The sequence below is a fragment of the Kogia breviceps genome, chromosome 16, assembly GCF_026419965.1.
Source record: "Kogia breviceps isolate mKogBre1 chromosome 16, mKogBre1 haplotype 1, whole genome shotgun sequence".
In the NCBI taxonomy this organism is placed as follows: Eukaryota; Metazoa; Chordata; class Mammalia; order Artiodactyla; family Physeteridae; genus Kogia; species Kogia breviceps.
Window position 1 is genome coordinate 14,705,731 of NC_081325.1, and position 20,703 is coordinate 14,726,433.

The 20,703-nt window shown below is 37.3% G+C and overlaps 1 long non-coding RNA gene across 2 annotated transcripts in view; it reads left to right on the forward strand.

The window, feature by feature from the left end:
- Positions 1-1,733: 1,733 nt before the first annotated feature.
- The window catches only part of LOC136792820 (uncharacterized), a 56,965-nt gene continuing 37,995 nt past the window's right edge, over positions 1,734-20,703 (forward strand). For both annotated transcript variants that reach the window (XR_010837286.1, XR_010837285.1), the window contains exons 1-2: positions 1,734-1,876; positions 2,772-2,851. This is a non-coding gene — a long non-coding RNA (uncharacterized lncRNA). The remainder of the gene's footprint in view (positions 1,877-2,771; positions 2,852-20,703) is intronic.

Here is a 20,703-nt window from a genome sequence, read left to right on the forward strand (position 1 = left end):
TGTCAACGTACAGATTTCAGAATCCCCGGTAGAGAATCTAAAGAATGATATGCCTAAGAGAAGGTTTTGTTTGCCCTTAGAGAGGACATCAGTATCTGTGCACATCTTGAAAGGTGAACCAAAGGCTCGTAGTGATTGAGAACCAGTGTTGCTGTATTCTGGATGGTAAGCTCTCTGGAGGCGGGCCTGGTGTCTGTCCTGCTCTTTCTAGTCCTGGAAATATAGGCCTTCAATGAACATGTGTAGAATTATTCTTGAATAAAGTATTTCTAAGACCAATTTTTATCTAAGTGTGCGTAGGCTCTAGGTTCATTGGGAAAAAAATAATGCAACAGAATCAGTATCCGAAGAGTAGTATTGGTTAAGTTTAAGGAAGTAACTAGATATTGTTCATATATTTGACAAATGAACGGCAGGATTCTGAATTGTAAAGGGAAAAAAAATTGTGCTGAGGTAGTATGTTGCTAATGTTTGGGGAATTTTTTATTTTTATAAACAAGGTCTGATGCGTAAAGACTCTTGGTCTTTAACAACATTAATTAAGCTGCAATTAACCAGAAATGTATGAATACCCAGTTTCTGAATTTTTTGTTTTATTTAGATTTCCCCATTCTGTTTCTAGCACAAAACTCTGCCTAATTTGTTACAACTAGACATTTTGTTATTAAATAAATGTGATATGTAACTTCTTTGTGCAGAGTGTTTTGAAGTGTTGTATTTAGTTTAAATGCTTTATTGGTACTCTTGTGAAAATACATTTTCTTATACCATAAACCATATTGTCTACTCTTATTATTAGTGTTTAATTAGCACACCTGTTGAGCCAGTATATAACAAATTTAGTCAAAAAAAGGGCAGGGCTTCCCTGGTGGCGCAGTGGTTGGGAGTCCGCCTGCCGATGGCAGGGGACGCGGGTTCGTGCCCCGGTCTGGGAAGATCCCATGTGCCGCGGGGCGGCTGGGCCCGTGAGCCATGGCCACTGAGCCTATGTGTCTGGAGCCTGTGCTCCGCGATAGGAGATGCCACAACAGTGAGAGGCCCGCATACCGCAAAAAAAAAAAAAAAAAAAAAAAAAAAAAAAAAAAAGCAAAAATGATTAATGGCTGTAGGTCTTAGAAATGAATATATATTTCCAAATGCCAGTCCATTTGGAAAACAATTCAAGTTACAGTGTCTGTAGTAAGTGTTTAGGTTGGTGGGTCCTAAATAAACCTGGGGTGATTATCAGAATCGCCTCGGAAATTATAAATACAGATTTCTGGAAGCCACCCCTAAAGTTCTTACTCATTAAATCTGGAATGATGTGTAAGAAGTTCTATTTATAAAATCAGCCCTGATGATTTCTGCTTTGCAGCTCAGTTTGAGAATTAATGATAACTTTTCACTTCGTAGATGAACAAAATGCCGTGTAAGGGGTCAGAGTAACTAGAATATGTTCTAGAATCTTGGGAAGTGTACATCCCACTGCTTGTTCCTCCAGTAGCCAAGTGCAGAGATGCTATAACAGTCTCTCTCACTCACCGGTAGTAAAGCCTCCTTTTAAAGTGTTCCATGTCCGATAGTTTTTTGGATATTTTATTTCTTAAGATTAGTTATTCGAAAGAAAAGCCAGTGGGAAGAAAACTCAGTCCAATTTAAGCTCCCAGGTCCCCAAATTAAGACATTAAAAATACCCACCAAGGGGCTTCCCTGGTGACGCAGTGGTTAAGAATCTGCCTACAAATGCAGGGGACATGGGTTTGATCCCTGGTCCGGGAAGATCCCACATGCCGCGGAGCAACTAAGCCCGTACGCCACAACTATTGAGCCGGCGAGGCACAACTACCGAAGCCCACGCTCCTAGAGCCCGTGCACCCCAACGAGAGAAGCTGTCACAGTGAGTAGCCCGTGCACCTAAACAAAGAGTAGCCCCTGCTCGCAGCAACTAGAGAAAGCCAAGGTGCAGCAACAAAGATCCAGCACAGCCAAAAAATAAATAAATAAAATTAAACTTAAAAAAAAAAAAAAAAAACCCACCCTGTCTTTACCCAAAGACCTAGAAATATTTTTAACTTGAAAGCATTTATGTACTGTAATGGAGCACTTAAAAATTAACTGACCAAATATTAGTGTTCCCAAGGCTATTTATAAACTGCATATTACATATGTAAATCATATATATGTGTATGTGTACATATACCTATTTTATGTATTTACCTATGGAATTAGTGGCTATATACACATAATTTACATATGTAACTCATCTAAAAGAAATGTATTGCACAAATATGTATTGAATATGAATACACAGTTTCAATATTGTATTGAACATCAAATATTTTGGTATTTACTTTGACTTGTCTCATTCTTCACAGCAATGCCAAATTATTCCCATTTTACTGAAGAAGAAAGAGGCTTAAAGAGGTTGAGATTTAAAATTTGACTCCTTTGACTTTGGAATTCTCCATATCATACTGGGAGAATTTTTCAGCATCTTTTTCACAATATACTAGATCTATATTGAATTATAAATTTAAAAATACAAGCGAAATGTGTCAGGCCTAAATTCTCATTTCAGAGTACCAAATATGTGTGTAATCGTGAATGGCATTGCTTACTAATGGTGTAAATATGATATGATGGTAGGACATTAAGTAAAAACCAGACAAATAAGGGTAATTATGAGTCTGGTGTGACTCCATAGGGTGGCCTGGTGGCAGAGTGGGCCTATGGCCCCGCGCTCATCAGCCCCATCAGACAATTTATGTTTTTTAACCTTGTGTATCTTGCAGATGCAGCTACAGGATTAGCTCCCTAGTAACCTGCTCTTCCCACCAGACTCACCTATAAGCCCCTCCAATACAGAAATTCTGTAAGTACCCTCTGATAGTGCCGGGGATAGATAAATCACTATTTAAACCAGGCTGTTTAATTAAACCATTAATTGAAATAGACATTCTCAAAGAGCCCAATCTGTCCAAACTATTAGCCACATCTAACTACCTAAGCCAGGCATTTGAAACTCATGAGATTCTCGCCTTTATCTTGCCATAGCAAACCAATCATAAAATTCGATTGATTCTGTTAACAGAATAGAATCTCATAGCCATCTCCATGATCTAAAGCCCTCAATTTCTCGTATATGCTATTATAAAAGCCTCTAATCTCCACTTCCTTTTCCACACTTTCGTTGTAATGAGCTTTGTGACATGGAGATATGATCATGTAGTTCCACTACTCGAAATCCCACTGAACAAAAATGTATACTTCTCATGACATCTGTGGCCCTTCATGAACTGGTCTTTGAACTGTTCAGTCATCTGTTATTGCTACTCTCTTTCGTACAGTTTTCTTCTCCAGTTCACACTGCAGCTACACAACTACAAATAATATTTAGTATCTGATGTGCCATATTATGCCTCCATGCCTTTGCTTTCTCCATTTGCCTGCAAAGCCTCAGACTCATTCTTCAAGTTTAGAAGCCATGGAGCCTTTGCTCACTCCTCCCAAGTAGAGTTAGGTGTTTAGCTCTCTAAGCACCCATTGCATTTTGTACATTCCTCCATTACAACAATTATTAAATACAGAATTATATTTGTCTCTGATTTAAACTATAAATTTTATAAAAGCATAAGGTCATGACTGAAACTGGATTTCCAAAGTTGCCTTGCCCATAGCAGGTACCCAGTAAGGACTTTTTAATCAAAAGACTATGTAAAAGAATGAAAACTTTGAAAATTTCAACAGTGTGTCTCCTATCTGGTAACTTCTTTAGTCAGAATATTTAATTAACCAATATACCCATATTTCCTCATCACTTCTTGTAGCAGGGATTTACCCTGTCTCAGAAACGAATTAATCATTCTTTTAAAAGTGTGAAGCATCCTCCAATTTTTTAACAAATATATATTAATCATCAGCTGTATTATGGATATTGGTAAATACTGGAGATGAAATGTGATTAAGATTCATTCCTTTTTCTTGGGCTCTCAAAAATTTATACATTTCAAAACCAGCAAAATCTGCCAAGTGAAGTAATTATATGGAAGGATATACTTCAAACCCTTTTAATGGACAGAGCACAGCTAGGAAATTTACATTATCTCGTTGAAACCTTAATCTCTTCACAAACTGCCATGTTCATCTCTTTACTGTTAAGGGAACCAAATTTAAGTTAATGTGTTCAAAGTTAGAGCAGTGAGGTTGGCTCCTAGGTCTATGAGATTATAAAATCCACACCGTGTGTTGTGGCTTGTTGGCCATGATTTTTGCTAGAATTATATTGCAATATTTTCCAAAAAGGAAAAGGATACATCTGGGGAGGCCCTCATAGCTTGCTACTGACCATTTCTGTGATCTCACTTTGCTTGAAAAATTGAACACTCAATAATCTACGCAGTTAAGACTCTTAGTAAATATATATACATTCATAGCTGCAAAGAGAATTGTGAACATTGGAAAAGTAGGTTTATGGCCCTGTTACCTGCTTTGCTGTATAGGGGGTGTTGTGGAAATTCTGTCTGGATGCAAAACACTGGCCAAGGTTGGCAGACAAGCACTAAGAGCCAGTTTTTTGGCATAAATCCCTGATTTTCTGGCAAAACTCATTAGCAATGTAAAAGCTGTTATTGGGAGCATATTGTGATGATACATCATGTCAATATTTGTTTGGCTGAATAACACTGTGGATTTAATAATTCTTAAATGCACAGTTTACAACTGCTGAGCTGTTTTAAAAAAAAATTTCTATGTGATGTTTATCATCAGTGCCACAAACATTTTGATGTTTTAAGTGGAGATGCTAGCTTCTGTGACTTTTTAAATAAGTGTGTTGGACAGATTAGGGATTTTAAAATTATCCTTAGGTATGCATATTATGTAGCAATAACACATAAGAGACAATGACTGAATAAATGAGTGAGTCATAGAGGTCTTCATCCTTTATAACCTCTGCCATAAATCCATATTACCTGTTAGACCTTTTTTTAAAATTTAATTTTATTTTTTTATTCGGCAGGTTCTTATTAGTTATCTATTTTATACATATTAGTGTATATATGTCAATCGCAATCTCCCAATTCATCCCACCACCACCACCCCACCTGCCCCCCCCCCACGCTTTCCCCCCTTGGTGCCGGTACGTTTGTTCTCTACATCTGTGTCTCTATTTCTGCCTTGCAAATGGCAGAAATAGATTTTCCTAGATTCCACATATATGCGTTAATATACGATATTTGTTTTTCTCTTTCTGACTTACTTCACTCTGTATGACAGTCTCTAGGTCCATCCACATCTCTACAAATGACCCAATTTCGTTCCTTTTTTATGGCTGCCTAATATTCCATTGTATATATATATACCACATCTTCTTTACCTGCTAGACTGTTTTACTCAACATTTTCCATTTTGGCATAGTGTTAGAAGATGCTGAAAAATATTTGTTGAATAAGTAAATTATTATTATTATTTTTGGTATATGGGAGGGATACACTTGCACTTAGAGCCTTAAACCTAGTCTTAGAAAGGAGTAATCTCTGTTAACTTCTTTCTTCCTGAAAAAGCACACATGAACAACTGATATTTATTGAGCTTTTGCTTTGTATCAGGCACTGTGTTTTATGTTTTACATTCTTTTTTTAAATATATAAATTTATTTATTTATTTTTGGCTGCGTTCAGTCTTCATTGCTCTGCATGGGCTTTCTCTAGTTAAGGTGAGCGGGGGCTACTCTTTGTTGCGGTGCACAGGCTTCTCATTGCAGTGGCTTCTCATTGTGGAGCACAGGCTCTAGGCACACAGGCTTCAGAAGTTGTGGCACATGGGCTTAGTTGCTCCGTGGCATGTGGGATCTTCCTCGACCAGGGCTCGAACCCACGTCCCTTGCATTGGCAGGTGGATTCTTAACTGCTGCACCACCAGGGAAGTCCTTACATTCTTATTTAACCCTCATTATAGTCTATGAGATCAAGACTATTTTTTCACAAACTTTAGATTAAGAAGCCGTAATGTTCAAAGAGGTTTTGTTATTTTTCTGAGGTTACACAACTAATTGGAAGGAATGGTATATGTAACTCAGTCCCTTCCTAGGACGCCCCAGGAAGCACTACACAGCTGATTGGGGGCCTGGGAAGTTAGTCTAGTTCAAAGCCCAGAAAGCTGGTACCTCCCACTGTGCTGCCTTCTTTGGCCTCATTCTCCACTTCATTATTCATCCTGACCTCTCTCTAACCCTCCTATATATCTTAAAGCCAGTAAGAAAGGAGGGTGATATGAATAGAAGACTCTACAGTTTCATCCATACTTATTCATGCTGCTTCATGTCTATCTCTATGTAATTCTTTCATTCCTTTATTCAGGCATATATTTACCAAGGGTACATAAAAAAGCAGGTACTACAAACTGCTTTTCAGAGTTAAGGTCCCTGCACCGAGGCTTGGAGAGCAGGGTGTGTTGGCCACAGTTTCTAAGTATTCCCACAATCATCCAGTAGGTCTCCCTGGGTGTTCTCATTCCTTGTTTAAGGCCTGACAAACTCCAATACTTCTTCCTACTCACAATTAGTCAACGTAGAGGGGGGTATTTGGGGATATGATTTGGCAAGAGAAAGATGGGTAAATTGATGTAGGTGTGTCTCAGGGTGTGTTCAGAAATCTGAAATTGAATTTGACACAACTGCTGTCCCAGCCAAGAAGCAGGAGGAAATCTGAAGCCAAGAACCCATTTATTCAATGCTTCCTGGTGGGAACTAAAAAAACCACATCAGGAAGATGCTTAAATAGGTTGAATATAGTACAGGGTGGTATCAGTAAGGACAGATACAGATGTTGGCACATAATTTTGCTCTTTAGAAACTTCACTGAAAATAAACTGTAAGTATAATAAGTGTCTTCTTTCTGATCTTTCAACTGAAATTGTTCTTACAGTAAATATCTAGAGTAACGCAGTTGTCAATGAAACAATATGATGTCTAAAGAAATAGCAATTTTAAAGTGTAAACCTGCCGATTTGGGGATTGGGTTGTATGTTTTCTTGAGCTGCATGTGCTGCTTGTAAATTCTGGAGATTTATCCTCTGTCAGTTGCTTCATTTGCAAATATTACAATAAATGCTGGAGAGGGTGTGGAGAAAAGGGAATCCTCTTGCACTGTTGGTAGGAATGTAAATTGATACAGCCACTATGGAGAACAGTATGGAGGTTCCTTAAAAAACTAAAAATAGAACTACCATACGACCCAGCAATCCCACTCCTGGACATATACCCTGAGAAAACCATAATTCAAAAAGAGTCATGTACCACAATGTTCATTGCAGCTCTATTTACAATAGCCAGGACATGGAAGCAACCTAAGTGTCCATCGAGAGATGAATGGATAAAGAAGATGTGGCACATATATACAATGGAATATTACTCAGCCATAAAAAGAAACGAAATTGAGCTATTTGTAGGGATGAGGATGGACCTAGACCCTGTCATACAGAGTGAAGGAAGTCAGAAAGAGAAAAACAAATACCATATGCTAACACATATATATGGAATTTTTTTTAAAAATGGTCATGAAGAACCTAGGGGCAAGACGAGAATAAAGACGCAGACCTACTTGAGAATGGACTTGAGGACACGGGGAGGGGGAAGGGTAAGCTGGGACGAAGTGAGAGAGTGGCATGGACATATATACACTACCAAATGTAAAATAGATAGCTAGTGGGAAGCAATGGCATAGCACAGGGAGATCAGCTCAGTGCTTTGTGACTACCTAGAGGGGTGGAATTAGGGAGGGTGGGAGGGAGAGAGACACAAGAGGGAGGAGATTGGGGGATATATGTATATGTATAACTGATTCACTGTTATAAAGCAGAAACTAACACACCATTATAAAGCAATTATACTCCAATAAAGATGTTAATAAATAAATAAATAAATAAAATGTAAACCTCTGTATTAGTTTCCTAAGGCTGCTGCTAATGAAGTACCAGAAACTGAGTGGCTTATACAGTAGGACATTATCATCTCACGATTCTGGAGCCTGGAAGTCTAGGTGTCAGCAGAGTTGGTTCCTTGTGATGACTGTGAAGGAAAGATCTGCTCTGGGCCTCTTTCCTCGGCTTTCCTCTTCACATTCTCTGTGTGTATCTGTCTCTTAGTTTAGATTTTTCCTTTTTATATCAGTCATAATGGATTAAGACCCACTCTAATGATTTCATCTTAACTCATTACATCTACAGTGACCCAATTTCTTTTTTTTAATTGATTTTTAGTGGAGTAGAGTCGCTTTACAATGGTGTGTTAGTTTCTACTGTACAGCAAAATGAATCAGCTATACGTATACATATATCCCCTCGTTTTTGGATTTCCTTCTCATTTAGGTCACCACAGAGCACTGAGTAGAGTTCCCTGAGCTATACAGTAGGTTTTCATTAGTTACCTATTTTATACATAGTATCAATGGTGTATATATGTCAATCCCAATCTCCCAATTCATCCCACAACCTCCCTTTTCCCTCCTGGCGTCCATACATTTGTTCTCTATGTCTGTGTCTCTATTTCTCTTTTGCAAATACGATAATCTATACCATTTGTCTAGATTCCACATATATGCATTAATATACAATATTTGTTTTTCTCTTTCTGACTTATTTCGCTCTGTATGACAGTCTCAATTTCTGAATAAGATCACCTTCTGAAGTACCAGAGGTTAGGATTCTGACATATCTTTGTTTTTGCAGAGAGACACAATTCAACTTATAACAGCCTACCTCATGCTTCCTAGATAAGGTTATAGATGAAATACGTGAATTACAAAAAAAAGTGTCCTAAAAATAACCTTTGCATTTCTGAATACAAATCCAATCAGAAATTTATGAACAAAGCTCCATAATTTTAAACAACTCAATTGAATGAATTGGATTAAATAGAAGGAAAAATTAAAGGCCTTATTAATTCCCAAATTTCACTTTAACCTCTCCCAACAATCTGTTGCCCAGTCCTGCAAATGACACCCCGAGTTTCTCTTTTCTTTATGTCCTCCCCTGGAAACACAAAGAGGAAGCAGAGCAAAACCCTAAAGGTAGGCAGCTGAAAGGCACGGAATTTCCAGCCAGTAATTCTGACACCTTAGTCTCTAAACAGTCAAAAGCTTGAGTTTCTGACAGTGGCTGGAAAGTTATGTTTCTGAGACTTCTTACCTTGGACATTTTACTGGATACAATCGTATCATTCAAACAAATGAAGAGTTGTTTTTTGTTTTTCTTTTCAGTAGCCAGATTGCTTTCCATCGTCTACACTGCTTACAAAGATGCAAAAAGCTGTACCCATCATTCAACTACCCATTTGATACACAACAGTGCAGGTGCCCAAAGCATCCTCTAAAAGAGCAAACTGTAAGCAGGGAGATGCAGTTAAGGTGGAGGCTTCATATTAAATAGGAAATGGAAGCCGCAGAGCCAATTATAGGTACATTTCTGCTTGTTGAAGAGACCTCAAAATAGGTTTTAAAAATCTGCCTCTAAAGGTTTTCTTTTCAGTGAAATTGAAAAAAAAAAATTATGATAGGCCATATATAAAACATTCATTCTGCCTGCCAAAGTAATCGTCTTCTTCCTCTTTTCAGATTCAAGGTGCAGGATAATTGCCTCTCTGGTGATGCTTTGTTATGGGAGTTCTAAATAAACCACTCTCAAGTGGCCCCCTTAAGAGCCAACACCCCCTAGGAATGTACCATTGAGCCTTGAAACTATAATTTGTTGCAGACACTCTGAGCAGAATACATCCTTTCCCAATCTCTAAACTTGATAATTAGGTGCGTTTAGTTAAAGTTCAAAATAAAATGAAGTGGAAAGTTATCCAAGTGCAAGTTATTAACCTGGAGTGGTGGCAGACAGAGAGGAACTTCAAAAAGCGAACTCACATTTTTGGTACACGTCATATGTTCCAGACACTTTTCTAAGAGCTTTAACTAATGTACCTCTTAATTCTTCACATAGATCCATTTATATATTCCTTGTATGGATGATGAGAAAGATGAAATGACTTATACACCAAGTAAATGGTAGAAGTAGAATTCAAACCTATGGTTCTTTGACTCTAAAGCTTATATTCCTTCCACTCAGTTCCAGCAACTGAGACATAAGAAGAGAACGTGAGAAATCTCATTTCTCAATCAAGCATCGAGTTTCTTCACATTCTGGTCCCTGGGGTCTTCATCAGAATTATATGTCTGCTACACCTCGCCCTACACCCTGACCCATAACCCTTTATGAGCATTCTTACCATCATTCTTTTGGTCATGCTATTCTTGCCTGGGATGTCCATGTTTACCCTTCTCCACCTGCAAGGTTTTTCACTAGGTACAGTACCACTCTCCTAGGAGATGTTTGGAAATGTGTACAGCACTTATGGTTGTCACAGTGGGGGTGCTACTGGCAATAAGTGCCCGGAGCGGAGCTTGTTAGCATCTGCAATGCCATGCTGTATGGATGGCTGTACACAACAGCCGACAGAGAACTGCTCTGTGCCATATGCCCATCGAGCCCGACTGCCTGGGACCTGAGATGGTTTGCCCCTTTTCTGAAATGCAGGAAGGTTTCTTATCTACTAGTCTGGATGTTTCATGCTAATGTAGTTTGAATACAATTATTAGTTATCCTTTTTTATTACATATATTCTTTGTCTTTCTAGTAGTTCTTTTCATGCTCCTTGAGGTCAGGCACGTGTTATATGTGCCTTTAATCGCAATCGTGATAGCAAATATTTCTATAGCTTACATGGCATGGATTTGCCAGCCACTCTTTTAAGTGCTTTTTATATATATATAAACTCATTTAACCCTCCCCTAAACACTGTAGACTTTTATTAGTCCTTTTTTTTTTTTTTTTTTTTTTTGCGGTACATGGGCTTCTCACTGTTGTGGCCTCTCCCTTCGCGGAGCACAGGCTCCGGACGCGCAGGCTCAGCGGCCGTGGCTCACGGCACGTGGGATCCTCCTGGACCGGGGCACGAACCCGCGTCCCCTGCATCAGCAGGCGGACTCACAACCACTGCGTATTAGTCCCATTTTATAGACAGAAAAACTGAGGTTAAGTAACTTGCACAAAGTCATACAATTAACAAGTGTCAGGACTGTGTTTCAAACCCAGAGATGTGGTTTCAGAGTCTGATGCTCTTAACTACCAAATTCAGTGGACTTTCCTAACATGTCCCAGCACCTATTATAGTCAAACACAAAAATAAGACTTTGATTTTTAGAAAATATTAGTAAAATTTAAGTATAGTATTGGAGTAATATATAGGAGCTCCAAAGATGGGCACTTAACCCAGCTAAAGGGGATCGAAGAGGCCTTCTCAGAGGATGAACTAAACCTAAAGCAACAAGTTCAAGCCAGGGGCAATGGAAAAGGGGGCTGGAGAGTAGGCAGAGACAGACCACAGAGGAGCCATGTTAGCTTAAACTGAATCCTATAGGTAGTAGGTTTTAAATAAGAGGTGAGCCAGTCAAGTAAGAGTTGTACAGGTGTCACCTTGGCATCTGTGTGAGGATGATCTGAAGAGAATGAGTTCACAGCAGTAAGTTGTGGGGAGGCTGTGGCAGTGTGTAGGTGATGAGGATAATAATGATGATGCTGACGGTGGTGGTGATGTTGACAAACGCCCGCCTGAACTAGGACATCACTATCTCCACCAAGGCCTGCTGTGGACTGTCCCCTCCAGGCCACACTGAATCCCCTGCCTTTCACTCACCTTCCTCCTGCATCTACCTAAGATACCCCCATGTGGCCCATATACCTTTTCTTGGCTATGTGGATTTTCTTGGGCAAATCAAGCCTATATTTCATATACTTCAATGGGAAGGCAACATTGTGCATGAGATGAACGCTAGGCCAAGGATCCTAATATCTGGATTCAGTTCCAGTATTGCTTCTGATTACCTGTGTCACTTATGAAAGTCACTTTATGAATATATTCTATTTCCTGTGTAAATTAGGGTACCTTTGAAAAAGGCCAGAAAATGTCAGAAAAAAGGGTGTCTATCCCTTTTCCAGGGACAAATGTTGCTTATCTTCGGAACACTAAATGTTTATTTTATTATAATCCTAGAAAGTACTTGTGTCTCTTATTTTGACAGAGACACCTCCATTTTATCATTTTGTCTGAAACAAGTTTCATTGTTATTTTTTAATCTGCCAACTAGCCAAGCTGTGCCCTTGGTTCACTTCTTTGGAAATTCCAAGGAAGTCAGTGGAACGTGGAATGATCATCTCACAGCTGAGCCTGGACTGTGTTCCTCTGTAATTAGCATGGCGGGGGGCCAGAGAGAACTTGGGAAGCAAAGAGCTTTATTTGCATGAACAGTGTCTCTGGAACACGAATTCCAAAGGGGTTGCGTGCGCGGGGAGTAATGACTCTAACAGACCTGCCTTGTCCTCTGTTTCCATCTTTACCGACCACGCTGCCTTTTCTGCAAACATCTGTAAAAAGACCATATGAAGGGAGGGTGTGTGTGTGTGTGTGTATGTGATGTCTATCTGTGTGATGTCTGTGTAGTGTGTATGTGAGCCTTTCTTCAGAGCAAAATAAGGTTTGGAAGGGAATTCAGTAACAATACCGGTTGCTCTCACTTCCCCAGGGAAGCCACACAGCATGTAAATGTCTCAAGCCTCAGCACCATTTCTTAATTAGCTGTTTATGTACCTGCATCCCCCTGTGTCTTGAGTGTGACTGGAGCACAAGGTCTATGTGTTCTCACTCTGTACTCAGTGTGACGCTTGGCACATAGAAAGAGAACAAAATTTGTTGAACTTCTTGTGATCAAATCAACCCACATTTTTGTAATTAATTTGGAGCAGTTTCTTCTCATCTTAGTATGAGGTCCAGGAATTTCTGTCAAGCAGGGAAAAAAAGTTGTTGTTAGTAGGTACAGCAGATATAGTGTCAATCTTAATATGTAAGGGCCTTTGCAATTCAATGAGAAAAAAAGTACTCACTGAGGAATAAAATTTAAATGGCTTACGTGTTTTAAAACATTTTCGAGCTCACTAGAAATCAGAGATGCAAAATAAAATAAGTATACACTATATGTATGAAATATAGTATAAGATGCTATTTTATCCATCAAAATGCCAAAGATTAAAATTAACAGATGATACCCAGAGTTGGCAAAGATGCAAGACATAGACCCTCTTATACAGGTCAGGTATAAATGTCAAGTGATTCAATCTTTCTGGAGGACCACTGGTAATATTCTCAAAAGTCTTAAATATCTCCTTTTACCCAGTTATTTCCATTTCTAGGGATGTATTCAATGGAAATAATCAGAAATGTGAACAAAGGTTTCTGTACAAGGATATTCATCATAGCATTATTTATAAAAGCAAAAGCAGAAAACAAAAAGGAAATAATAGAGATTCAGGATGAAATTATATATACAATAGTACAGTAATGCCATTGGAAAAGATTCATGATATTTATATGTAATATTAAATTAAATATTGCATTAAATTAAATAAAAATAAGGTATATGATTTTATATATATACCAAATATCATATATTAATATATACTTACAGTTTCACAGTGGTTGGGTATTTTAATTTTTATACTGTCCATATTTTCTATGAAGAACATGTATTGCCTCCAACCTTTATGTTCTTTCTGCAACACCTAAAGGTATAATCAATTTTGATTTTTTTCTAGTTGATGCTGTCTCCGTGTATCAATAACCTAAAATAGCACACAATTTTAAATTATATATTTCATTCAGTATAAAATTAAAGTCCAATTTCCCATATTCACAAAATTTAGCACGCATACCCACACATCCATACAAATCAGATTGGTCAATGATTGACCACAAAATAAAAAGAACTGACAAGTTGAACCATTTATCTTTGCATATATGATCTCTTTTAAATAGGTTTTCCCCGACGGAATTCTCCAAACTTAATGCGTTTGGAAGCTAGAACTCAGGCAGAAATCAAGTCAGATGATGGAAACTGGGGCTGTCAGAACATCTAGTAGTTAAGAAAAAAAAATTCCAGTGAGAAGAAACTGGAAAGAGGAGCTGCTCTCAATTATGCACATAAACACCAAATTTTTGGTTGGATCTCTGAACTGTGCTTCCTTGTGTGATACTTTAAGGATCCCAGTGGGGGGAAAATAAAGGTAGAAGACAGAGAGTTGGGCAGAGATTTCAGCTGCTGCCCATTGCAGTTTAAACTGAAGTTAAAATTCAAGTCCTTCCAAGTTAGAGAGCATTTGTAACATATTGGGATTTCTACTGAAACTCTATGCCATAGAAGTATAGACTCGATTCAAAGAATAAGATATCCACTTAAGGGAAAAACCAAAATAGACTCAACAAATTAAAGTTTCTTCATATTTAAGGTGATTAAATAATTTAATAGTCTTCTAGAATAAAACAGAACACTCTCCAGAATAGGATAAAATAATCTACAGTTGATACAATGTGTCATACACAATGTAGAGTACCCAATAAAAAATTAGTAGACATGCAAAAAATACGAAAATATAACCTATAATCAAGAGAAAAATTAATAGAAAGAGGGCTACAAATAGCTAAGACATTGAAGTTAACAGTCAAGGATTGTAAATATTATAAATATGTTAAAGATTCTTCAGGAAAAGATAGATATGATGGAAGAAATGTGGGGCAATTTAGAAAGTTTACAAAAGAGGGAAAAGGAAATTCTGGAACTGAAAATGTAATACCTCAATCACAAAGTTCATTGATGGGCTTACTAGCAGAATAGATTAAACAACAGAAGGAATTATTTAATTTGAAGGCAGGTTAGTAAAAGTTATACAAATTGGAGAACACAAAAAGGAAGGATTTAAAAGATTAATCAGCATCTTTTAACATGTAGGATAGTATCAAATGATCTAACACACCTGTAATTTAAATCCCAGGAAGAAAGAATAGAGCTACTGGATCAGAAAAATACATAAAGAAATATTGGCCAAAAAGTAATACTCTAAATTTGTTTTAAAATAGTATACAGAAAACAAATGATAAAATAAAGTATCTATTAAGGAGCTGAGGAAGGAGACAATTACATACAGGAGGACTCCAATAAGAATGAGAGCTGCCTTCTCATCATAAAAGTTGTAGATCACCAGACAATGGGACAACTTCTTTAAAGTGCTAGAAAAGAAAAGAAAAGAAAAAGAAAAAAAAAATGCTATCAACCTGGAAGTCCAAAACCAAAAAACTATCATCCAGAATTTTGGCAAAATAAAGACATTTCAGGTAATCAAGTTCTGCCTTAACCATGGCAAGAAATGCCCACTACAACATATTTCTCCCATGACGATGACAATTAAAAGTGTTAGATCGGGAACTCCCTGGTAGCCCAATAGTTAGGACTCCAGGCTTCCACTGCAGGGGGCAGGGGTTCGATCCCTGGTTGGGGAACTAAGATCCCGCATGCCGATTGGCCAAAAATAAATAATAATACTAAAAGTGCTAGATAAAACACAACACCAACCACCTGAGGATTCTGAAATGTGAACAAAAATAGATGGCTTATGTAGGAAAGCCAAAACTTGGAAAAGCAACCCAGATGGGATATGTGTGTGCTTGTGTGCACGCGTGTGTGTGTTCTATTATTTTTTGCACAGCCACGTAGTAGAACAGTGGCATGGGAAGCCAGAACTTCTGTAGAATCCTATACACCTGACCATGGGAAGCTGGAAAAAGAACAGATTGTGTCAGAGTGCAGGAGGTGGCAGGGGAGTGGATTCCAGATGGGAGAGCTGAAGAGGGAGATTCCCTAACTTTATCTACGAACGGGCACAAATCTCAGCCTCATCCCTTAGCTGTGCATGAATGAGACAAATGCAGAACAGCGTAACAAAGATGTTGAGAACTGAACTGGTTTAAACACTGGCCTGAGTCTCAGACTAACCCCTGGTTGTTGCATGTGTGTGACAGAACCCAAAGCAGCAGAGCAAAAGCTTTAGAAACTAAACTGATATTGGAACCACCACCCACAGAAGGCAAGACAGAACTTGTGGTCTGAACCCAACTGGGTTGATCACCTACTAAAACAACAACAAAAGCAACAGCAGCAACATTCTCCAGAAGATTGTAGCAGAACCCACAGTTTACAAAAAAAATGCTATTCAAAATATCCAGAATCCAAATCAAATTTGCTTGACATAAAAAGACCTAGAAAATGTGACCAATTTTCAAGAGAAGCAACAATCTGGGAAAAGAGCCAGGTGTCAGAATTTTTCAAAGAGTGTAAAACAGCTGATATAACTGTGTTACATGAGGTCAAGCTGAACATACATGAAATGAATACAAGATAAAAATTCTCAGCAGAGAAATAGAAACAGTTTTTTCAATCGGAAATTTTAGAACTGAAAATGAAAAACGTGAAATAAATAATTCATTGGATGGGCTCAATAGAAAAAGTTGACAGAAGAGTCAGTGAAGTTGAAGACAGATTAGCAGAAATTCATATTATCATCACAATAGATGCAAGAAAAGCATTTGGAAAAATTTAAGGTCCATTTAAACTCTCAGCAACAAAAACTAGAAGAGATCTTCCTCAATCTGATAAAGTACATCTATTAAAGCAACAACATCTCCTGAGCTAACATCATTCTTAACAGCTAATATTGATCTCCTACTTACCAAAGATCGGGAAAAGTCAAAAAATGCCCACTCTCACCATTATTATCCAACATTGTGTTGGATATCCTAGTGAACCCCCAAAACAAGACTAATTAATTAACTAACATTGGAAAGAAAGAAGTAAACCTGTCTGTGTTCTCAGATTATATGATTGTTAAAAAGAAAATTCTAAAGCATCTACAGAAAAAAATCAACTAGAACTTATATGCAAATTTAGCAGTCATATGACTTATGGTCAAAATTTTAAAGATCAATTGTACTTCCAAATACTAGCAACAAGCAATTAGGAAATGAGGTTAAAATAAGAGTAGCATTAAAATACCATCAAATCATAAACATCTTAGGAATGAATTTAATAAATGTGTGCAAGATCCCTACATTTAAATGTATAAAATATTGCTAGAAATTAAACACACAAAAGAAATATTTTTGTGGATTTGCAGATTCAATGTTTTTAAAATGTCAGTACTTTTTAATTGATTTATATATTCAGTGAAATTCCAGTAAAGTCCGAGCAGGTATTTTGTAGACATTATAAAATAATTATTTGTATGAAAATGCAAAGAATCTATAACAGCCAAAGCAATCTTAAAAAAAAAAAAAAAAAAGAACTAAGTTGGAAGGCTTTCACTACCTGATTTCAAGACTCATCATAAAGTTATTGCAGTCAGGACAATGTGGTCATGACACAAAGCTAGACAAAGAGGTCAGTGGAATCTGGAAATAGAACCACACATATGTAGTAAACTGATTTTCAGCAAAGGTGCTGAAGTAATACAGTGTGTAATGAATAGTCTTTTCAACAAATGGTACTAGAACAACTAGAGAATCATGAGTCAAGATGAAGCTCAACAGTACCTCACAAAATTAATTTCATATGGATCACAAACCAGACATAAAGCTAAATGCAAAGCTTGTAGAAAAGAACAGGGAATATGTTTGTGACCTTGGTTTAAGGAAAGATTTTTTACACAGATTGTGAGAAAGTTGTGAACAGAATCTGCAAATGAAAAGATACAGACCAATAAATTTAAAAAATACTCAACATTAGTTATCAGAGAAGTCAAAATTACCATGAAACGCTATGTCACAAACACTAGGGAGGACTAAAGCTGAAACGTCTGATAGTCCCATGCTGTCAAGAATACAGAGGAAATGGAATTTCCTTATATTGCTGATGGAAATACAAATGATACACTTTAGAAAACAGTTTGGCAGTGGCTTATATAGCTAAACTAATACCTACCCTATGATCTAGCAATTCTACTCCTAGACTTTTACCTAAGGTAAATTAAAGATACATGTCACAGAAGAACTACACAAATACCTTCATAATGAACCCAAACTGGAAACAATCCAAATTTCCGTCAACAAGAGAATGAACAAACTGTGGTATATTCATACAAATACCATCAGCAATGAAAGAGATACATGCCACAACATAAATGAATAAAAAAACCCCACAATCCTGAATGAAAGAAGCTAGGCATAAAAGAGAATATATGATTCCATTGACATGAAATCCCAAAATGGGCAAAACTAAGCTATTGATAGAATGTTATAAATTAGAAGAGCTGTTGCCTCTTGTAGTTCAGTTCTACCAAGGTACTCAGGAACTTCTTGTGGTGATGGAAATTTTATATATAAAACATTATAATTTATGTAAAATACTTGTAAAATTATATATATATACATACATAAATATATAATGTATTTCATGTATAGAAATAATAGTTTGGGTTACCCAGGTATATGTTTTTATGAAAATCCATTGAACTCAATACTTCAAATGGGTGCCTTCAAATATATTGGTATATAAATTACAACTAAACAAATATTAATTGTATGCAAACCAGCATTATAACAGTTACTAATAACAAGGTATTTACAACAAAACCCTCAACTGATGGATTGGTTAAGCCGTGGGGCTCAAACTCTACGCTGCCGCATGTCGATTTCCAATAGAAGCTGACACTGCTCTGAGACATTCCCTTATACCCAGTAGTTGTGGAAAGATGACTGAGATAATGCATATAAAGAACACACGTTAAAGGGCTTAGTTCAGCAAATTATAGCTATTTTGAAACAAATGTCTGTAAAACAGCAGTGAAGACTGTGAGTGTGCCTGCACTACTATGCTGGTGGGACACATGTAAGTGTGAGCCTCAGTGTGTGATTTGGAGGTACCCTCAGTGCGTTCCAGCAACTGTAAGACTTGAATTTTCATGAGTCCCATCTTCACCCTTGTACATGGAGTCTGTTGTCATTCCCATCGGGAACGTGGACGAGGCCATTACACTGGTCCATATCTCATAGCTGTGCTTCACGGCCAGGGGAACCCACACGAACTGTGAGAATCCTCAGAGAATCAGACGACATGCTTTGATTTACCTCTACTGGGGAACTTTACCTCTACTGGCAGAATTTGGGGCCTCCATTCTGCTAATTGACTCTAATTTTAAAAGTGAAAAGATTTATTTTTCTCTCTTAGATCTTAAATGAATCTTCCCAAGTTACCGGTTTTGCCTGGCTAAGGCTGCAGCTCATTAAAGGGTCAGAATCCATCATTAGGTATTCACTTTGTGATCCAATTTAATAAAAATAATTCTATAATCTTTCATCTAAAACTATGTTGTATGAAATATCATTAGATAGAGGTTATGGAAATTTTCCATTTACCTTTTTTTCATCATTTAGGGGAAAATAGGTACTCTGACACACACATTTCAAAAGATATCATTTACCCAAAGGTAAAGTTTCCAGTGAGGATGAACCAAAACAATATGGCTATCAGCGAGAAAAGGGATTTTCATTTAGGTTTTTTCTCTAAGATTCTCTGGTCGCTCTGCCCAGCAGCGGTGTCAGTACTGGATACAGAGTACTTGACATGCTTTATTAAAGAAAATGAAGAAAAGACTTACTGGTCTCCATAGGTCTAGAGTAATCTCCCTGATTCTAGGAAATTTATTTAAACTGCGACTGGCCTTAGCCATCTACTCTTTTTCACAGAGAGAGAAAGTTCTTCGGTTTACCCCAACTGAAATGAGAGTTTCATCGTATCATAAAACTGAGAATTAGCTTGTGCTCATTGAGTTACTTTTATCTTATGAAGTGAAACTAGTCCAACAGTTCACCAACGGATGAGTTGACGGGTCTTGGTATCCCTGATTAGTAGGTCAAGACACCTCAGGAATGAAATTCTGCCTTTGCCGATGAGGCTGACATTTTGTAACTCTTGTGTCCGATGCCTGAGAATAATGTAGTCTGAGATTACTGACTCTCCGAATAGTAGTGTGCTCTTCCTCCTATATGTAACAAACTGTTGGATTCTCATCTCCTGGACATAATACTATCCCTCTAATTTTACTCTGTTCTTTTAATCTTCTCCTCACCCTAATTTTTAGCCTACGCATGTGTCTTTGCCTGCAAATGACTTAAATGGCTTTGTTTTCTTTCTAGTAATTCTGGGCAAATTGTCCTATGAATCTTATTGGATTACTCTGAAAATTAAATGAGATAATGCCTATAAAGTGCTTAGCACATTGGCACATATTAAATATGCAATGAACATAAACTATTATGTGTGATAAGCTCCTTGTGGGAGGGTCTTTGTTTTAGATATTGATGCAGAGTAATTAGAATAGATCCATACCATCTCTCCCTAAAGTAATTTTGTTCAATAATTTCATATGAATGATTTAAATTGTAAACATATATGATGATTTTTACTTAGTACTTTCTTTCCTGAATTATCATTTTTTTCACCTATGAAGCTTCTCAGCAATTCAGGGACACTTTTTAAAAACTTATTCCTCATTGGTGGAAGAGCAGCAAGTGAGCAAATGCATCAAATAGGGGAAATGAACAAACATCATGGCAAACTCAGCAATGAGTCAGCTAGATATAGAGTAATGCCATGAACTCTGTAAACTGGCTTAATTTGTAATCAGAAATGGTCTTTCTACTCTTTAATAGCTATTCAGTGAACCAAAGTAAAATTTTAAATGCTTTGAGGATTTATATTAAAATAACACTGAAAACTTCTGTTTATTTTTGGTTAGATATCCTTCCCC